We start from the raw sequence: 8,450 nt of genomic DNA, 5'->3' as shown, positions 1-8,450 counted from the left end.
TGTGATCAAGGCCTTTCCCAGCGTCTTCGAAGCAAAGGAAGGTTTACGTGCAATGGCTGGTGGATCCATGGCCATCGAGTTGACAGACGACGCTCGACCCTTCGCCGTAACAGCATCTCGTACAATCCCTTACAATTGGCGTGAAGAAATTAAGAGCCAGTTGGAAGAGCTGCTTAACAAGGGAATCATCGAGAGTGTGGACTACCCTACGGCATGGTGCCACCCCATCGTGCCTGTCCCAAAAAAGACATCTGGTGTAAGGCTGTGTGTTGACCTGACACGACTCAACCGTTACGTGAAGAGGCCCGTGTATCCAGTGCGCTCACCTCATGACGCCATCGCCTTGATCGGGACCGGAGCAGTTTGGTTCACCACTCTTGATGCCAAGATGGGGTATTTTCAAGTCCCCATTAGAGAAGAAGACCAGGATTTAACCTGCTTCATAACACCTTGGGGTCGGTACAAGTTTCGGCGAGCGGTTATGGGTCTCGTCTCGTCTGGAGACGAGTATAACCGTCGAGGAGACCAAGCTCTCGGCGACATACCTAACACCATCAAGATCGTGGACGACATCCTGGCCTATGACTCCACCTACAGTGCGCACTTAGCCCATGTCATTCAGATTGTGCGGCGGTGTGACCAGCACGGCATCACTCTCAACCCACAGAAGTTTACATTCGCGGAAAGAGTGGTAGATTACTGTGGTTACTCTGTTTCTGGACAAGGCTACACGACAGACTCAAAGAAAGTTAAGGCAATCTCTGACTTCCCACGACCACAGCACATCACCGACTTACGATCATTCATGGGTCTTACAAACCAGCTTGGAAGCTTTTCTCCTGCTGTGGCTGCAGCTGCACAACCCCTCAGAGATCTCTTACGCCCGAAGAACAGTTGGTGCTGGTCTCCTAACCATGAAGAGGCGTTTGAGAAGGTGAAACAGTGTCTCGTCAGCCCACCTGTCTTGGCATACTTCGACCCATCATTACCAACGATGCTACAGACTGACGCCTCAAGGATGCACGGATTTGGATTCGTTCTCCTGCAGAAGCACAGTGACCAGTGGAAGATGGTGCAATGCGGGTCAAGATTTGTTACAGACACAGAGAGCCGCTATGCAGTAATAGAGTTGGAAATGGCTGCAATCGTCTGGGCAGTCAGGAAATGTGGCACCTACCTGAAAGGACTCCCTCACTTCGATCTAGTGCTCGACCACCGCCCGCTGATACCTCTCCTCAATAGCAAGTTGTTGGGAGAAATAGAGAACCTGCGGCTGCAGCGCATGAGGGAGAAGCTTGCTCAGTATTCTTTCACAGCAAGCTGGCAAAAGGGATCGACACACTGTGTGCCCGACGCCCTCTCACGTGCTCCAGTACAGGACCCAGTGGAGGAAGAGGATGCTGCTACTTCTGGTGACCTCGACCCTCTCCACTCAGCGGTCATCTCAGCGTTATCTGCCACCAATGAGGACGGCGTCCGCTTAGCACCACTCCAGGATCAGACTGTGGAAATGGTACGTGCCGCAGCAGCAAGAGACGGGGAGTACTGCTTGCTCAAGAACGTCATCATCGAGGGCTTCCCTGATCATTGCCACGACCTCGATCACCGCTTGCGTACGTACTGGCCGGTGCGCAGTCTGCTGGCCGTAGACGACGACCTGGTGGTTTACGGGCCGAGGCTTCTTATTCCTCACAGCCTCCGCCGAGAAACACTAGAGCGACTCCATGACAGTCATCAGGGGATGGAGCGCACCAAGCGACGGGCCCGACAAACGGTGTACTGGCCTGGTATGGACAGAGACGTTGAGAACGTCGTTTCTGGATGCTCACTATGCCGTCCACTCCTACCAAGCCAAGCCAACGAACCTCTCTGGCAGGACACGGACACACCCAGCAGGGTGTTTGAGTCAGTTTCTGCAGACTACTTCCACGCAGCAGGCCGTACATACCTCGTGTATGTAGATCGCTTGTCTGGGTGGCCTCACGTGTCTGCATGCTCACGTCCAGCATCGGCTGATCAGCTCGTTCGTGTCCTTCGGGGTGTGTTCGCCGACACGGGCGTGCCTGTTCTCCTGAGGACTGACGGTGGACCGCAGTTCACTTCTTCATCGGTACGGCGCTTCCTGGCTCGATGGGGGGTGGAGCATCGTGTATCTTCACCTCATTATCCACGCTCCAATGGTCACGCCGAGGCAGCGGTCAAGTCCGTGAAGAAGCTGATCCTCACGACCACACAGCAGGGACACCTGGACGAGGATGCGTTCGCTCGCGGGTTGCTGGAACTGCGCAACACTCCGAGGGCGGAAGGGCGATCACCAGCACAAGTCCTCTTCGGTCATCCTATGAGGTCCTGTGTCCCGGCTCATCATCGCTCATACGCTCAGCAGTGGCAGCGCGCTGCTGATGAGTGCGACGCCAAGGCAGAGCGACTGAGGAAGAAAGCGAAACTTCGCCACGACGCGTCCGCCCGTACTCTTCCTCTCCTGCACCTCGGTGGCCACGTCGACGTTCAAGATCACACGACAGGCCTCTGGGATCGCCTGGGTGTCATCGTGGCTGTTGGGCGAAGGAGAGACTACCTCATCAAGATGGGCAGCGGTCGCGTGATGTGGCGTAATAGAAGACACCTACGCCCACACAGACCTCTTGCTCCCCTTCCTGTCGAGCAGCACACCGCTCATGGCGGTGCAGCGCTTCAGCATCAGGGTCACGAGGAACACCACCATCCCGGCAGCCCGGAGCATCAGGGTAACGGGGTACACCGTGGCCGAGAGCAACCAGAGCGTCGAAGCAGCCGACAGCGTAGGGAGCCGAGACGACTGCAGGTGCGGTGGCACCGTAGCACCTACGATTAGTCGTACGTGTTCATTGTACGCTGTGTTTGTTTTGTGTATATGTACCGTGTTTTCTGTACTTCAATCATTGTAACTTTGTTTCATGTGTTACGGTAGCCATAACAAAGATAAGGAATCTTCCTTATGTCTCGGGGGAGGGTGTGTGGTTGTTAGCTAGTTGTGTGAACGAGGTGAATGAGCGAGACTTGTGTGAGGCATGAATACGTGTATGAGTGAACGAGCTAGGCTTCAGTCATACGTGTTAAGTGGAAGTGCGCGGCCTGGCGCCGGGAGATCACCTACCTCCAGCCTTCTGTTCACACCTTCTGTGAATAAACACCTGCACTGTTACCTGCGTTTCCTGTGCCCCTGCTGGTCAAGAGTCGAACAGGAGGAGTAGAAGATGGAAGAAGAGGAGGAGAAGATGAAGGAGGAGGAGGAGGAGGAGCTGGAGGAGATACTTTGACAAATACTTCTGCGCCTCAAGGGATAATTTTCAGTAGTCTTAATTACCGAGGCATCACCAATTACTCTTCTTTCCCTCCTGGGTGGGGCGGCTGGGGAGGTTTGGGGGGGAATGGGTAGCCGGGGGAGAGAGGAGGAATGGACGGCGTAGATGGGCGAGGGGTGTGGGGTGTGCTAGGTGATGTTAAGATGCTAACTGCTCAGGGTGATGACAAGAGGTGTGGAGAGAGAGGGAGAGAGTAGGGGGTTTGGGGGTTAGGGAGGGGGTGTTGTAGGGGGGTTAGTGGCGGTGACATGGGGTGGTGGGGGTGGAAGGTGATGGATGCTGGAGGTCGAGATGAAGGTTTGTATTGTTATGTGAGGAGTGTTCTTGTTCTTTTTTCTTGTGTGTGTGTGTGTGTTTGTGTGTGTGTGTGTGTGTGTGTGTGTGTGTGTGTGTGTGTGTGTGTGTGTGTGTGTGTGTGTGAGTGTGTGGATATGGATAGATAGGTAAATAGACAGATAGATCGATCGATAGAGAGAGAGAGAGAGAGAGAGATGAGAGAGAGAGAGAGAGAGAGAGAGAGAGAGAGAGAGAGGAGAGAGAGAGAGAGAGAGAGCACATTTTGCGTTCCAGCATCGTGCTGCGAGACCTGGACCGTGATACACACACACACACACACACACACACACACACACACACACACAACACACACACACACACACACACACACACACACACACACACACACACACACAACAGGGTTGCAGCTTCCGAGGGAGGGTGAGGAGCGTCGTGGTTCCGTCGGGAGTGGCAGGGCAGAGTAGGCTGTGTAGGGAGGGGCGGGAGGTGGCACTGGGCGGGGAGGGGAGGAGTGGAGAGGTGGAGGGAGGCTGCGTGAGTGTGGAGGGTGTGGAGCCGCGCGGGCCGGGGAGGCGGGGACTGGTTAGTGTGACTGTGACCGTCGGCTGGTGAGGACGTGGCTGCGCGCGTTGGGTGAGCAGCTGTGTGTGGTATGGACTCCACGCCCCCTTTTGGCGTGGGTCCGCTCCTGTCCCGCCAGGGGTGATAAGTTTGGCCCTTCCCGGGAGAGACGTCCTGTGGCGAGGACAGCCACCACGTGAGGTGGCAGCGGCATGAAAACAAACAGAAAATTGTCCTGTAGCAAGTCAACAAGTTGTGGTTGACGGGAGTGAGCAGTTTGTGGCAGTGTTTCCTGTGTGTCGTGCGATGGTTTGGTCGTGCTGTGACATGTCGTGCAGTGTCGTACAGTGCCGTGCTGTGTTGTGCCAGCCTTATCGTCAGGGACGCCCCATGCGACAGACGGCGTGCACATGGGGGGAAGTGCACCTGCCTGGGACACAGGTGTGGCCACGGTGCCGGTTGAGCGGTGCCACGCCAGACCTGTACCGCCCCCTGCCCTGCGCCAGTCTTGTGTCCCGTGTGCTGCGGCTCCTGCCTCTGCCTGTGGCGAGGAGCTGCGGGGGTGTGCGTGCCGGCGGCCTGGCGCTGCCGCTATCAACTGTCATTGTGTGCCACAGATTACACGCGGCGGCGGCGGAGGCGGCGGCGGCAGTAGTGGTGGTGGTGTGTCGCCTCGCCGTGCTGGTGGTAGTGGTGGTGCTGGTGGTGACGTCGCAATGACTACCTCAAAGATAGGGGTCAGTGCTGAGTTGCCATTGCCAGTCGTGGGGTATCCAGGGTGGGGCGGGGTGGCCGTGGAGAGGCGCGCTGTATTATAGCAACAGGTAAGACAACTCTCCTGCCCCGCGGCCTGTCCTGGGGCACCTCCCGCCCTGGCCGCCCCGCCTCGGGCCCGCCCCGCCACCGGGCCGCGACACGTGAACACCATCGCGCCGCTCGTAGGTCAGGGGGTGGGAATGTTGTACTGGGGCTGTCGGGGTGTCTGGGAGTCAGGGTGTGGGCGGCGGGGCAGCGGGCCGTTTGCAGGCTGGCAGCGGTCACCAACGACCTGCCGCGGCCTGCCCGACCCCGATACAGTGACGCCGCGGGATGCGTACACCTCGCTGCAGGTGTGTGTTGCGTAGCGCTACGTCCACGCCGCACACTCACAACACACACACACACACACACACACACACACACACCACACACACACACACACACACACACACACACACACACACACACACACACACCTGAACTCCCGCCTTCGTTAGAAAGTCCTGACCGTAGTGCATCTCTCTCTCTCTCTCTCTCTCTCTCTCTCTCTCTCCTCTCTCTCTCTCTCTCTCTCTCTCTCTCTCTCTCTCTCTCTCCTCTCTCTCTCTCTCTCTCTCTCACTCCGTGAGTAAGAAAAATTCAAGTCTACACACACACACACACACACACACACACACACACACACACACACACACACACACACACACACACACACACACACACACACACACACACGAGAGGAGAGAGAGAGAGAGAGATATTGGGCAGGTTAAAGGATGAGTAGGAGACAGGTGATAAAAATAAGAGCGTGAGGGGGAACGTGTGGGCGAGTGTGGCGAGGGGAGGGATGTGGAAGAAGTGTTTGTTTGAGGGGAGGGAAGGAGGGAGGAGGTAAAGGAAGAGATGATATGAAGTCGTGATCGTGTGTGTGTGTGTGTGTGTGTGTGTGTGTGTGTGTGTGTGTGTGTGTGTGTGTGTGTGTGTGTGTGTGTGTGTGTAGTGTGTGTGCTTACCTCACCTTACCGGAAATTGCAAATCCAGGTGAATCTCATCACTCCCCCACCTTTCTTTCCCATGGGCAGGTGAGTCTACCTTTTCTCCTCCTCCTCCTCCTCCTCCCTCCTCCTCCTCCTCCTCCCATTCTTCCTTTTGTAACGTTTCCTTCCCCCTCCCTTCCATCTTTCTTCCATATATGCAGGTGTGTGTACTGTAGCCTCCTCCTCCCTCCTCCTCCTCCTCCTCCTCACCTCCTCTTCCCTCCTCCTCCTCCTCCACGACTCTTCCTCTTTCCTTTCCTCTGTAATCTTCTCTCTTCCCTTTTAATATCTTTCTTTTGTCTGTCCTTTCCATTTTTGCTTTCGTTTTTCCTCTTTCATCTTGTTCTCTCGCGTTCCTTTCCTTCATATCCTCCTCCTCCTACTCCTCCACCTCCACCTCCACCTCCACCTCTCACCTTTTCCTTCTCCTCCTCCCCTTTCACCTGCATTACGTGGACTCGCTACACCTGTTACCTGAGAGAGAGAGAGAGAGAGAGAGAGAGAGATGAGAGAGAGAGAGAGAGAGAGAGAGAGAGAGAGAGAGAGAGAGAGAGAAAGGCATATCGATTTTTTGCTTCTCTTTATCGAAGTGAAAACTCAGAGAGAGAGAGAGAGAGAGAGAGAGAGAGAGAGAGAGAGAGAGAGAGAGAGAGAGAGAGAGAGAGAGAGAGAGAGAGAGAATTAGCAGTACGATAGGCAACAAAAATACGTCGGAAAATGGAAGATGAAAGAGAAGAGAAGGCGAGGGATAATTGAATGAAAGCGGAGGAGGAGGAGGAGGAGGGAGGAGGAGGAGGGAGTGTAAATAACATGAGTGACAAAGGAAACGAGGAAGGAAACAAGGAAGAGGAGTGAGAGAGCAAGAATAAAAATATAAAAAACAAGGCGTTAATTGAACAGCAGAAGGAGGAAGAAGGAAATAGTGAATGAAAAAAATAATGAAGAAGAAAACAGGAAAATAGAAATAATAGCAAGTCAAGGTAATGAAACAAATAAAGGAGAAGATGAAGGAGGAAGAACGGTGATGGGAATTAAGAAAGAGGAGAGGAGGAGGAGGAGGAGGAGGAGGAGGAGGATATTATGTAGAAGTGAAAGAGGAATTGGATTTGCATGAGGAAGAGAAGGAGGAAGAGGAGGAGGAGGAGGAAGGTGAGGGATAGACGACTAAGAACAGGAGGAAGAAGAAATAGAGGAGACAATATAATACGAATAATAAGGAAGAGAAGAAGAAAGACGAGGAAAGGAAGAGGAGGCGGGAGGAGGAGGAAGAGGAGGAGGAAGTAAAGACATTATAATACAAATAAATAAGGAAGAGAAGAAGAAAGAGGAGGGAAGGGGAATGACTAGAAAGAAATGAAGGGGGAGGAGAAGGACGACAAAGAAGGGGAAGAAGAGGAGGAGGAGGAGGAGGAGGAGGAGGAGGAGGAGGAGGAGGCAGTAGCAGTAAATAGGAGTTAGTAGGTAATTGGGGGATGTGTAGCGTGATGGGGCCTGGTTTGCCTCCTTGTGCGGGTAGGGGCCCCCTGTCACGTTCCTCCCTCCTCCCCTCCCCTCCCTTCCCTCCACTCTCTTCCCTCCTCTCTCCTGCTCCTTCCTCCACTCTCTTCAGCGTCCCTCCATCCAAGTCTTCTCTCCGCTCATACATCTTCCATCGCTCCCTTCCCTCTATCTCTCCATTTCCTCCATTCTTCTCTCCCCTCCACTCGAGTTTTATCTCCATCTCTCTTGTATTTAAACTATTCCTTCTCTCCCTCTCTTCCTTTCCTCCTTCCCCTCCAGCTCTCTTCTCCATCTTCTTCTTCTATATTTTCCCTTCCTCCTCCCTCCTTCAAGTCTTCTTTCCATCTTCCTTGCTCTCCACTTCTTCTCTCTTCCCCTTTTGCATTTTAACCATTCCTTCCACCTCTGCATCTCTTCCTTTCCTCCTTCCTTGCCCTCCACTTCCCTGCTCTCCAATTCTTCTCTCCTACCTCTCATGCATTTAAACTATTCCCTCCACCTCGCCATCTCTTTCTTTCCTCCTACCTCCACCCTTCCAATTTTTCTCTTCATCTCCCTCTCTATCTAACTTTTCCTCCCTCCTCTCCATCTCTTCCTTTCCACCTTTCCTTCCACTTCTCTCCATTTCTCAAGCGTTCCTTCCACCCCTCCACTTCTTCCTCCACATCCATCTTGCTGTTTAGATCTTTCTTCCAGTTCTCCTCCTCTTCAGTCCATCCCTTTACTTTCTCTCCAGCCTTCCCTCCATCCCTTCCCTCCAATCAGCTCTCTCCTCTATTTTCCTCCAGCAATCCAGTCGTGTTCCCTAGTTTTCCTTTCCAGTTCTTTTTCCTTCCAGTCACTTTTTCACTTTTCCTTCCGTCTTCCAGTTTTTTTCCCCCATTCATCCTTCCTTTTTATTTTTTTTTCTCCCCTCCTTCATTTCCTCCAACCCTCCCTTCTTCCTTCTTCT

General features: G+C 53.7%; 1 protein-coding gene across 3 annotated transcripts in view; it reads left to right on the top strand.

Annotated features, from left to right (window-relative positions):
• Positions 1 to 4,208: 4,208 nt before the first annotated feature.
• LOC135112714 (uncharacterized) overlaps positions 4,209 to 8,450 on the top strand; it is a 103,992-nt gene continuing 99,750 nt past the window's right edge. For 2 of the 3 annotated variants that reach the window (XM_064027466.1, XM_064027464.1), the window contains exon 1: positions 4,209 to 4,274. The gene's annotated coding sequence lies outside the window, so the exon portion shown is untranslated. Of the gene's footprint in view, positions 4,275 to 4,313; positions 5,027 to 8,450 lie in introns of those variants that run through there. The other variant, XM_064027465.1, reaches the window with a different exon arrangement.

This window comes from Scylla paramamosain, chromosome 24 (assembly GCF_035594125.1).
Source record: "Scylla paramamosain isolate STU-SP2022 chromosome 24, ASM3559412v1, whole genome shotgun sequence".
In the NCBI taxonomy this organism is placed as follows: Eukaryota; Metazoa; Arthropoda; class Malacostraca; order Decapoda; family Portunidae; genus Scylla; species Scylla paramamosain.
Note: the sequence above shows the minus strand (reverse complement) of the source record. Positions and strands in the feature narration are given on the sequence as shown.